This window comes from Otolemur garnettii, unplaced genomic scaffold (assembly GCF_000181295.1).
Source record: "Otolemur garnettii isolate 467f Iridium unplaced genomic scaffold, OtoGar3 scaffold00151, whole genome shotgun sequence".
Classification (NCBI taxonomy): domain Eukaryota; kingdom Metazoa; phylum Chordata; class Mammalia; order Primates; family Galagidae; genus Otolemur; species Otolemur garnettii.
In genome coordinates this window covers 2068638-2081430 of record NW_003852546.1, presented here as the reverse complement: position 1 = coordinate 2081430, position 12793 = coordinate 2068638, and the positions used below count along the sequence as shown (strand labels likewise).

At 46.3% G+C, this 12793-nt stretch overlaps 1 pseudogene; it reads right to left on the bottom strand.

Annotated features, from left to right (window-relative positions):
• Window positions 1–7901: 7901 nt before the first annotated feature.
• LOC100953194 lies at window positions 7902–8885 on the bottom strand (annotated as a pseudogene).
• Window positions 8886–12793: the final 3908 nt, after the last annotated feature.

The window sequence follows — 12793 nt, the reverse complement described above, 5'->3', positions numbered from 1 at the left end:
AAGCAGAGGTTACTCAGATTACAGGCCAGGGCAGCAGATTAAGGGAAGGGGAAGGGAGAAGCGTGTGCCTGGCAGAGGGAACGACAGAGGCAAAGTCCTGGAGGTGCTGAGGAAACAGTTCTGAGGGCTGCAGAGCCCACAAAGGCCAGAGCGTGAAGGGGCCTGTGGGCTACAAACGGGGGCTCAGATGGAAGGGTAATGGAGGGACACGGAAAGGTTTTCACAGGGCGACATGAACAGATATGTCATACATAGGAGGGTGGATGGGGAGGCCTGGGGGGCTCTAGAGGTAGAGTCAACAGACAGACCTGGACTGAGGGACACAAAGGTACACAGAAAGAAGCCTCCCCAGAGGCAGTGTGGAGGCCAGCAGGAGTAGGGCTGGCCTTCGGGTGACACTGGATGTGCAAGGAGACTTCTTCCAGGCCTCAGGGTGTACGGGAGCTGGGGGTATCACCATGGCCAGCTGCTCCTGGTGGGAGGTGGGTGTGGGGGTGGTAGGCACGCCTGGTGGTTAGGCCTAGCGCAAGAGCCACCACCAAGATCCTCTCCACTCCAGGAGGAAGAGAAGCTGGAAGTGTCCCCTGGGCTGGGAGGAACCCTCACAGAAGGTGATGCTCCAGGGATTCCAGACCTCTTGCCTCTGTTCTCTCTTCCCTGGGCTACTGCCCCTGGGGCCCACTGAAGGCTGGAAAGTCCCTCCCCAATACCTCTGGGCTGGAGGCAGCAGATACCCCCAGCCAAAGGGAGTAAGTTCCACATACAGAAATGCATGAGCCTGCAGGCAGGGACAAGTAGGCCCTGGAAGCTTCTCTGGTGACCAGTGAGGCGTGGACACCAGGGGGTGCTGCAAGGATCAGGCACACACCTGGACCTCCTCAGGGACAGGATCCTGCTAGATGGGCCCAGTACGTGTGCAGCAGTACGTGTGCACACCCACCCCCACACCTAGTTACTCACACACCCCAGCTGTCTCCTACACACATGCTCACCTACAGGGTTCCAATCCATTTCCACCACTTAGTGGATGCATGTCTTTGAGTGTGGTATTGTTCCTCTTTGTTCCTCAGTTTTCCCATCTGTAAAAGGGGAGCAAGCATTGTGACTTCCTTCACAAGTCTGCTGTGAGCATTGAACTTCATTAGCCACAAGGCACTTAGAGTAGTGTCTGACGCTCAGCAAATGCTCCAGACATGCTCCCAGGTGTAGGGATGGGCACAGACTCCAGTTTCACTATCTGAAAAAAATCATATGGCTGCCCTGACGATAATTCAAAGATGGAAGATTTGGGAGATGTTAGGGGATGATATTATGACTTTGGCATGAGCTTCTTCCAACTTAAAATAACTTTTAGGCCTGGGGCTGGTTAGAAAAGTTGATGCACAGAGCCCTGGGAGGCTCTCACTGGCAGGCTTCATGGGAGAGTCCGTGTACCTCCCTGGAGACCTCAGGAAAGCCAGGATCTCAGCTCCTCCCTCACTCTGTCTCAGCTGTTCTTCTTGGGGTGACCTCTGTGATGTTATGGAACTAGAACAGGTCCCAAGAGCCAGTGCCCAGCCTTTACCAGAATCATCCTTTGGGGTGGGAGCTGCCTGATGTTGCCATCCTTGGAACAATCCGACTTCTGGTGTCACCAGGGTAAGTCCCAGGAAGGCTCTCTCTGTTCCACTGTGACCCCCACACCGTCACATGGTTGAGCTTCTGTCCCTGCCCAGGCTCCCAGACCCTCACCCAGGCCTCAGTCTCCAGGACCTACATGAGCGCAGGGCTGCACCCTGCCCCGTGTGGCTAGCTGGAGGCAGTGCGCAGCAGTGTCAGGACAGAGTTCTGGAAAAGAGATAGCAAGGCCTGCAGCAAGGGGTGCCTGAGGTTATCCAGGACCTCTGAAGCCAGGATCTTGGCAGGTAGTAGAAATTCCTCAGTTATCTTCCAGTTGGACCAGATGGCCAAGGAAGGCAGGCTCAGGTCTGAGCTTCTTCCTCTGTACCCCTAACTCTGGCCAGCTCCAGGCTGTAAGTTGATTTCATCTGTGGGCAGTCAGGGTAGTTGCCGGGACCCAGACTCTGGATTGGGTCTCTCCAGGAGCTCAGACAAGACCCAGCCTATCAGGCAGGACTTAGGTTCCCATTCTATGGAATGAGACTGGAAGGCTGTTCTCATTCAAGAGGCTTCCGGGGTCAGGCTCTTTCCTCTAGTGGTGTACATCCGAAAAGGTGCTCTGTAAGGGGAGGAGCTGGGCTTTGGAGTATAACTAGGAGTTCACCTGTTAGACAATGCAGGGAAGTGCATTCCACATAGAAGGAACAACATGAGCCAAGGCCTTACCCTTTCTTCTCCTTTTCTTACCTCCTTCCATCTGTGGCAATGCACCTTGCCTTTGCCAAATCATTTCTGCATTCTGGGTCTCAGTTTCCTTATCTGTAAGATAAGAATGATGGTACTGGGGAGGTGCCCGTAGCTCAGTCGGCAGAGTGTTGGCCAAATACACCTAGGATGGTGGGTTCAAACCCGGCCTAGCCTGCTAAACAGCAATGACAACTGCAACCAAACAATAGCCGGCATTGTGGTGGGTGCCTATAGTCCCAGCTACTTGGGAGACTGAGGCAAGAGAATCACTTTAGCCCAAGAGTTTGAGGTTGCTGTGAGCTGTGACGACATGGCACTCTACCCAGGGTGACAGCTTGAGACTCTGTCTCAAAAAAGAAAAAAAAATGATAGTAATGATGATGATGATGATGATGATGATAGTAAAGAGGTCTAGAAAGCATCTTAGCTGAGCCAGATTTGAGATTCTGGCACCTATCTTGGGTCATTCTGGCATCTTCTTTTAGGGGAGTGACCAGGATCTCATGTGGTCCACTACTGGGCTTTAGACATATGGAAACATGTTTGACGAGTGACACCCACATGAGGGTAAGGCCCAGGTTCTGGGGAGGAGGAGGCCTGATGTCCAGAGCTGGTCCAGAGCTGGATCCAGGCTGGAAAGCAAAGATGGTCATTCTGGGCACAGCCAGGTCGGCCCTGACCTCCCAGCCCACACAAGGCAGGAAAGGACACCTGCTCAGGTGGGAGAATCCTCTCACTGAGCTGGGACCCTAGGACAAGCAACTCCTGTGTGCAAGACGCTTGCCTCAGCATAGAGAAACTACCGTTCTCCAATCCAAAGATATTAAGGCAAGTAGCTACAGACCCAGGGAGTGGGTCTAGTCAGTATGGCAGCATCAGTGAAAGTTCTGGGTCTTCAGGACAACAGAGATTAATAGATGACCAGTACTGAGGAGGTCTAGAGGTCAGTTCCTGGCTTGGAGGGGATGTATCCAAGAGCAAGAGCAAGAGCTAAATCCCATCTCTACTAAAAAATAGAAAAACTAGCCAAGCATTGTGGTGGGCACCCATAGTCCCAGCTACTTGGGAGGCTGAGGCAAGAGGATTGCTTGAGCCCAAGACTTTGAGGTTGCTGTGAGCTATGACACCACACTACTCTACCCAGGGCAATTGAGTGATACTCTATCTCAAAAAACAACCACCACCACCACAAAAAATCCTATCCTAACTCCCAGTGGCATGGGTTAGCTTCTGCCAAACAAAATCACACAGCATGTGGTTCAACATAAAGGAAGATAAATGGGATCGTGTCCTATGCAGTCTTTTGTGTCAGGCCCTTCCACTCAACATTCTGTCTGTGAGATTCATCCCAGGTGTTGTGTGTGGTTGTAGATCGTTCAATCTCACCATTGCAGAGAATTCCATTATGGGAATCTACAAAAACAGGTTTCCCCATTCCCCAGCAGTCATTTAGGTGCTTTACAGTTTGGAGCTATGATGAATATGGTAATAGGAACGTTCTGGAACATGTCTTCTAGGGGGCATGTGGACACACTGCGCTCAGTATGTAACTAACAGAAATGCAATTTCTGGGTCATAGGATATTTTTGCAACCTGAGTAGTTACTACCAAGCAGTTCTCCCAAGTGGTTGTACCAATTTACACTCCCTCCAGCAATGCCTGTGAGTCTTGGCTGATCTCAATTCATGCCAAAATAAATATTAATATTGTCAGGCTTGTTAATATCAACTTTCGTCTTTCCTTTAACAGCTTTATTGAGATATAATTCACATACCATGCAATTCACCTAAAGCGTACAAGAGAATGATTTTCAGTTTACTCACAGATATGTGCAACCATCACCACAGTCAATTTTAGAACATTTTTTTCACCTGAAAAAGAAACCTCATATAAGCTGGGCACAATGGCACATGCCTGAGAGTGCCAGGTCCAAGCCACTTGGGAGGCTGAGGTAGGAGGATAGATTGAGGTCAGGAGTTCAAGGCTGTGGTATACCATAATCACACCTGTGCACAACCACTGTGGTCCAGCCTGGACCCCACAATGAGAACCTGTCTCTTTAAAAAAATGCACACAATTTGACTGGATGTGGTGGCTCACATCTGTAGTGCTAGGACTCTGGGAGGCCAGAACTGGTGAATTGCTTGAGCTCAGGACCAGCCTGAGCTTGAGCTCAAGACCCAGCCTCAGCAAGAGTGAAACCCATCTGTACTAAAAAGAAAAAAAAAAAAAGAAAAGAAATTAGCTGGGCCTTGTGACAGGCACCTCTATTTCTAGCTACATGGGGGGCTGAGGCAAGAGGATCTCTTGAAACCAGGAATCTGAGGTTACTGTGAGCTAGGCTGACACCACAGCATGCTTCGCCTGTCAACAGAGTAAGACTCTGTCTCAAAAAAAAAAAAAAAAAGTAAAAAATTTTCCAAAGAAATGCTTTAAGTTAAAAATAAAAATATCATACACTTTAGCTATCACCTCCCAGCCCTATTCTACCTCCCAGCTCTAAGAAATCACTAATTTACTTTTTGTCTCTACAGATCTCCCTATTACAGATTTTTCATACCAACAGAATCATAGCCCCATGACTGGATTCTTTCACTTAGCATAAGATTTTTAAGTTTTGTTCATGCTGTGTCACTCATCTGTACTTCATTTCCTTTGGCCAAATAATATTCTACTACATTTTTATACCACATTTTGTTTACCCTTCATCAGTTGGTGGACATTGGGTTGTTTCCACCTTGTAGTTATTTTGAGTAATGCAGCTATAAACATTTGTGCACAAGTTTTTGTGTGGACATATATCTTTGTCATGAATATGCAGTTGGTCCTTCCACAACAAAAGTTTGAACTATGTGGGTCCACTTACACATGGATTCTTTTCAATAAAAATATTTGAAGGTTCTGAGGGGATTAGCAACAATTTGAAAAATTAGCAGATGATCCACCATCCCGGAGGCAGCAAGACCAACTCGTCCTCCTCCTCCTCTTCCTCCCTCTTCTCAGCTTACTTCATGTGAAGATGATGAGAATGAAAACCTTTATGATGACCTACTTCCACTTAATTAAAAGTAAATATGTTTCCTTTTTCTGATCATTTTCTGTGATTATTAATATGATTATATTAGAGACAAGTTCTCTCTGTCACCCAGCCCAGAGTGCATTGGTGTGATCCTAACTGTAGCTCCTAACTCCTGGACTGAAGGGATCTTCCCCTCTCAGCCTCCTTGGGTAGCTGGATCTACAGGCCCACACCACAGGGTAATTGTTTTTATTTTTTGTAGAGATGGGGCCTCACTATGTTGCCCAGGCTGATCTCAAACTCCTGGCCTCAAGCAAGTCTCCTGCCTCAGTCTCCCAAACTGTTGGGGTCGTAGGCATGAGCCCCCATGGTTGTACCATATGATTCTCTTTTCTTTTCTTTTTTTTTTTTTTCAGAGAGTCCTACTATGTCACCCTGGGTAGAGTGCTGTGGTGTCACAGCTCACGGCAACCTCAAATTCTTGGGCAATTCTCTTGCCTCAGCCTCCCAAATAGCTGGGCCTACAGGCACCTGCCACAATGCCCAGATTTTTTTTGTTATAGTTAACATTGTTGTTTAGCAGCCTGGGCAGGTTCCAACCCACCACCTCTGGAGTATTTGGCCAGCATCCTGATCTCAGAACTACTGACTCTGCTATTGTTATGGGGTGAGATGAAGGACCACTGACTCAAATTAGAATTTCAAAAGGAGTCTTTTACTAACTGCGGGGCTGTCTCAGCAAAGTCTAAAACAGACTAAGTGAGAGAGCCCCGCAGTTAATAAAACACTCCTATTGAAATTCTAATTTGAGTCAGTGGTCCATCATCTCACCCCATAACATTGGAGGCCCCAGTGAGATCCCTAGGTTTTTACCCAGGCTATGGCCAGTGGTTGTGGCTAGGACACAGAAACAGGTTTTCACCTAGGAGGCGGCCACTGAGAATTTCTCAGCCCCTGATGAAGACCGACTCTGTCCTCCTACCTCAACCTGCCAAATTTATTGACTAAATTTGGATAGTAACAGAGTCATCTGGCCTGGAATTCTTACTGATAAGTCTAGTCTGGAACCCCTGGAGGCTGGATGCAGCTGGGTGGATGCAGCCGTAACTGGGGGGTCATCTGTCTGTCTGCAGCACACTGATCTGGGTTGGGAACACCCAGAGGCTGGATGCAGCCATAAATGGGTGTTTGCAGCCCCTTCTTAGACTGTTCTGGTATTAGCAGTCTCTGGCAATGTTCAGATTTGCAGTCTCATCCGTTCTGGTATTTGCAGTCTTCTATTGGGTTGTTCAGGTTTTTGCAGTCGACTATCCTGGTTCTGGTTTGTGTGTCTTTTGTATGTCTTTTGTGTGTTTTGTATGAGTGAGTGAGTGAAAGAGTTTGGATGTGATTCCACGGCCCTGAAGCTACGGAGTCCTAGTGGGCCTCCACCCTCAGTTCCACAGCTTTATCATGTGGCTTAGTGGTGGGCCCCTCGGGGTGACCTGGAATGGGGTTTGTACATCTCTGCCTATGCCAAGATAGAGTTTTTATCCCTGTGGGGAGTAGATGTGGCCGGGAAGGCATCTGAGTGGGAGTCAGACACAGCTCTGTGCCTGATTTTGTGTTGGTCTGTCTCCTCTATCCATCTATCCCGTTTATTCTCCGTCTGTCTCCTCTATTCTGTCGTGTCTGTCTCCTTTGTTCTCCATGTCAGACCTATGTCTCTTCTGCAGGTTTGGATATCAGGAAACTCTAGGAATTTCATCCTGTGGAAATTAGCCTTTTACCTTCTTTCTTTTATGTCTCCTATGTCTCCCATGCCTTCAACATCACTTTCCGGGTGGGAGTTGGACTTTACTGTACAGTGTTGCTCTGAAATCTTGGTCTGTTTGGCATCCTGCTGTGCTGACTGGTTTCTATCTTTCTTACATGACCCTTTTGTACTTCCTCACTTTGTCTTAACACTGCAGTGTAAATAACCCACCTGCATTTGGGACCCTCTCTCTTTGGCATTTAAAGAGTTAATACAAAGTTTGTTGAAACTGTTCCTTTTTCTGGCTGCTAAAAACTGTGGTTGCTATGTTATGAATAGCCTTGAGATAAAGTGCCTGCACACAGCAGAAGACCCAAGGTCAATTACTCATTTGAAACTAAAGGAAAAAAAAATGTCCTCTTTACTTTCTGAAACATCAGCTGCTTGGCATTACTCTGTTATTCTGCTGATCCTCAGGCAGCCTCCAGGAGGGCAGCAGGCTGTGGTCCCTCTGAGGGGAGGCACCCCCTAGAAACATTACAGGGTCCCCAGAGAACCTGGAGCCCTCTGGAGACCGGCTGACGATCATCCCTAAATTCACCTGTAAGTCCACCTCCGGAGGTAAGCCACTTTAACATCTATTTTTGGCTAGTGTCTGCAAACACTATTAATATTATTTTTGTTGTGCTTATTTGTTGTGAATTGTTGCAAAAATATGTAACTGTTTGTTAAATTCATTTGTTGTAATTTCTATAAAGCCCTTAGAAACCTCTGAGAGAGTTTTTTCTTCATTTTTCTTTATCAACTCTGCTGTTGTTGCTGCTTCTTAGAAAAACTGGTAAAAACAAAATTGTAATCATTGAACATAGCACTCTGACAATCAAGATGTTTAAAGCCTTCAATCTTCTGGGGTGAAGAAAGTACTGTGTGACACTTAGAACTCTGATTAACAAACAAGGTGGTCACAAATTTTCCTGGATTGAAGACTTCCACAACTTTCCTGATCAGGTCGTCATAGGAGATCTGACTTAAGTTTGTTTCAAAGCTAACATAAGAAAATTCTGGTTCTGGAGTGATGTGAATAGTCCAATAAGTTCCATCCAATTTCATTCCATTCATTGAATACCCACAAGGATTGAACAATGTGGCATCAATGACAGAACCTGGTATCAGGTCACAAATTCCACTCTCACGAGTGACATCCTTTGCAGTAACTGGTCCATAACTGCTGGGTGAAGCTCACTCATCAGAATTTCCAGGGTTTGATCTGGCTGACTGATTACTCAACTTCCGGAAAATCCAAAGTATACAATTACCAACAGTCAAAATTCATATGTCCCATATAATATGCTGCTCCATTTGGGAAAACTGGATTTAGAAATTCTATTTCTTCCTGGAAATTCCAGTGTGGGTACCCTTGGTGAGAAGGCTTCATGAAATTCTTATGAAAATAGAAGAATCTTTGAATTGAGTCAAACCCACTGTAATCCCTAGCAAGCTTCAAAAGGGAACCAGTGCTTTCAGTGAGAGGGAGGTACCACATGTCTTCAAAATGAAACATCTCTTGGTGACAAACATGCTGCTCTCACTGAGTACATAAGCTTCCTGCTTGTCAGTTTTTGTCACACTTATGATTGAACATTACACATCTTTCAAAAGTATGTCCCACTCAGATCTCGGGATAGTGCGAAGATCCCCAGATCCTTGGTTTGCATCAGGTTGCTGCTGAGAGAACCAAACCTCCAGCAGCTTCTCCATCCCTTTGAAAAAATGTGCAGCTTCCATGACTGTGAGACTAGCAAACAACCAACAACCACAGAAAATCAACTAAATTAAACCTCTTCTCCCACTGCTGCCGCCACCGCTGAGGATTGTTCCAGCTGTGTTACTAAAGTTCAGGTTCCCTTTTTTGCTATAATTTTATATTAACTTTTTTTTTAAAAAGGACTAATGAAATTTCTCTGGTTTCTTCTTGTGAGTGAAAGTTGAACGTGAGTCTGTTGGAAATAGAGGCAGATACAGTTCAGTCTCTTGTAATCTGCTGCTTCCTCATTAGAGAGAGTAGAGAAAGCTCTAGCTAATGTTGCTGGCCATACTGTGTAAGCCTGACTTGTAATCTAAATTGAACTGTTAAATGGGACTAAGAGACTGGGCAAAGAGTATAGAACTATATACAGTAGTTATATTTACTCTGAAGCCTTAAGACTCAACAAAAGTCGCTTGTTGGCTACACTGGAAAATTTGTGCAGTATTAAATGTTATCTACTATGTCTATATAGATACCTCTGGAAAAATTAAAACCTAAAATGAGAATTTCCCACTAAATGGTGTAACTATAACACTGCATTCTACTGTGCCTAATCTGTATACTTTGCTGAGTCTGCTGCTAGCAGAAGCCAAGTGGCCCACTTGCCTGGACTTAAAAGATGCCTTTTTTAGTATAAGGCTGGCTCTGGGAAGCCAAAGGCTGTTTGCTTTCCAGTGGGAGAGACCAGACACTGGAACTGCTATCCAGTACACACAGACCAGGTTGCCACAGAAGTTTAAAACACCCACAATTTTTAGAGCTGCACTGGCTAATGACCTCCAGAAATTCCCAGCTGAAGAATTAGAATGTGTGCTGCTCCAATATGTTGATGACCTCCTTTTAAGACACCCTACCCAGGAGGGCCGCATCTGAGGCACGGACTATCTTTGATGACATCTAGAGGTATGTGGCTATAAAGTGTCCAAATGAAAAACCCAGATTTGCCAATGGCAAGTACGTCATCTAGGATTTACTGTCCAGCAGGGGTAGAGGTATCTAGGCATGAAATGGAGGCAGGTCATTAATTGCTCCCCACCTTCACAAGCTAAAAGCAAGTTTGGGAATTCTTAGGCCCTGAAAGCTTCTGTTGCCTTTAGATTCCCAAATTTGCCATCTTGGTTGTCTTGGCTAAGCCCTTGTATGAGGCAACTAAAGGAGAGGAAGGAGAGCTCTTAGAATATGGAGAAGAACAGGAACATGCCTTCTCCCAGCTAAAGATGAGGCTAATAAATGCATCTGCATTGGGGCTACCAGACTTGGCCAAGCCCTTCACTCTGTATATCTCAGAGAGAGGAAAAATGTCTGTAGGTGTGTTAACCCAGCTAGTTGAGTCCTGGCCAAGGCTGCCTGTAGGTTACTCTTACCTAAGCAGTTGAATGGAGTAGCAAAATGATGGCCATCATGTTTACGGGCTTTAGCCACTACGGCTCTCCTTGTGCAAGAAGCTGATAAGCTGACTCTAGGGCAGAATCTCAGAGTGAAAGTACCCCACTCTGTGGTCACTTTAATGGACACTAAAAGAACATTTTTGGTTTTCTAATGTAAGAACACCCTAACCCCAGCCACGCTCCTTCCAGTCAGTGGAAGAGAGACTTAGGATGACTGTACAGAAGTTATAGATAATATGTATTCTAGCAGATCTGACTTGCGTGACCGCCTTGGACAGTTATAAACTGGAACTTGTATGTAGACTGAAGCAGTTACATGATGGCACAAGATGAGAGGTGACCTGGGTATACAGTGGTTACCTTAACAGAAACTATAGCGGCTAAGCCTCTTCCCAAAGGAACATTGACTCAGAAGGCTGATTTAATTGCCTTGACTCAAGCCTTAGAAGTAAGTCAAGGGAAAAATGTGAATGCTTTTCTGACTCTCCAAGTACAAGGACATTGTACAAGAAGGGACTATTAAATTCTGGAAAAAAGGACATTAAGTATCAGCAGGAGATACTTCAGCTGCTAGAGGCAGTATGGAAACCCCCAAAGGTGGCAGTGATGCACTGTCATGGACATCAGGGAGATGCTTCCGCCATCACTAAAGGGAACACTAGGGTTGGTACTAAGACAAAAAGGGTTGCACCCAAATCGCACCAGGTGTCGTGAGTGGCTCCCCTCATCCCGTGTGTTCTCAAGCTCTCACTTCTCTACTCCTGGGAAGAGAAGGACCAGTTGGCAGCAGACAGGAGCCAGGAAATGAAGGGAGAATGGATAAAGATGTCAGATGGATGAGTAGCTGTCCCCCGGGTTCTAGGAGCCACTGTGATGACAGGAGTATTTGATGAAATTGCTGGGCCAATACCTCTACATCTCCTACCTGGCAGCCCCAGCCAAAACTATCAGTCTACAGTGTGTCACCTGCAGCCAGTTTGACATGTGCCAAGAACCAATAGTACCCCCAGGAATCCAGTCATATGGAGCAACGCCCTTTGAGAACTTCCAGGGAATTAAGTCTAAATCCAGGATCAGAACCTGTTCCCCCCAAACCAGGACAGAAAGAACTTTACACCATCATCCTGACTACACACATGGCAACAAAAATGGAAAGAATCATCACCTGAAGTCATCACAACTGGCTAAGTAGAGCTTCACTGACACTTGAAAGGTAAAAATAACTTTTAAGACAGCCAACATGCCCTGTTTCAGTCATATACCGGAAGCTGGCTGGTCAATGCACGGCTGAAGCCTGAGGAAACTCCTCAAGGAACTTATTTTAATTAGACTTTAAACTGAACTTTGGGAAAAGGAGAGGGGGGAATATCACACAGGGAAAAGTAAAAACTTGTATGTGTATTAGCCCACCACCCTGATGTAACTGTTACATCTCCGTAAAACTAAGTAAACTCTGCAGCTAGGGACAAAAAATTTTAAAATCCTAATGCACCAGATGAACAAAGATTTAAAGGAAGTAGAAAGGTCCATAACCCAACTAAAAACATCCTTAGACTCACTAGCTGAGGTAGTCTTGCAAAATCGGAAAAGACTGGATCTTCTATTTCTGAAGCAGAGAGGCCTGTGTGTAGCCCTGGGAGAAACTTATTGCCTCTACATTAAGAATTTAGAAGTAGGCTCGGCGCCTGTTGCTCAAGTGGCTAAGGCGCCAGCCACATACACCTAAGGTGGCGGGTTCGTATCCCCAGCCCGGCCCGCCAAACAACAATGATGGCTGCAACCAAAAAAAAATGGCCAGGCGTTGTGGTGGGCGCCTGTAGTCCCAGCTACTTGGGAGGCGGAGGCAGGAGACTCGCTTGAGCCCAGGAGTTGGAGGTTGCTGTGAGCGGGATGTCATGGCACTCTACCCAGGGGGATAGCTTGAGGCTCCGTCTCAAAAAAAAAAGAAATTCTAATTGAGTCAGTGGTCCTTAATCTCACCCCATAACACTATGATCTTCTTAATAACATTTTCTTTTCCTCAAGCTTACTTTATTGTAAGAATAAAGTATATAATACATCTATAACACACAAAGTACTGTAATCATCTGTTTATGTTATTGGTAGGGCTTCCAGTCAACAGCAGTTTATTAGTACTTAAGGTTCTCAGGAGTCAAAAGTCATATGCGATTTTCTACTGGGTGGAGGTCAGCGCCCCCCATGCTCCTGTTGTTCAAGGGTGAACTGTATACTACAGTGGAATTACTGGGTTGTATGGTAACTCTATGTTTGATCATTTGAGAAAACGAAGAGGATTCTTGGTGCCATAAGAGTTCAAGCAGAGGGGAAGTGGCCATGCCTGGGCCTGCTTGCCACTGGCTCTCCATGTGACCTAGGCGGCTCCCTCTCATCCTCCGGCCAGGCCCGTCTTTCCCTGGCCAAGCCAGCACGTCCCGCCTGCTCCCTCCCCAGTCCAAACTCCAGGCCTGGGCGAGGCACTTCTAATCCACCTCTGGGCA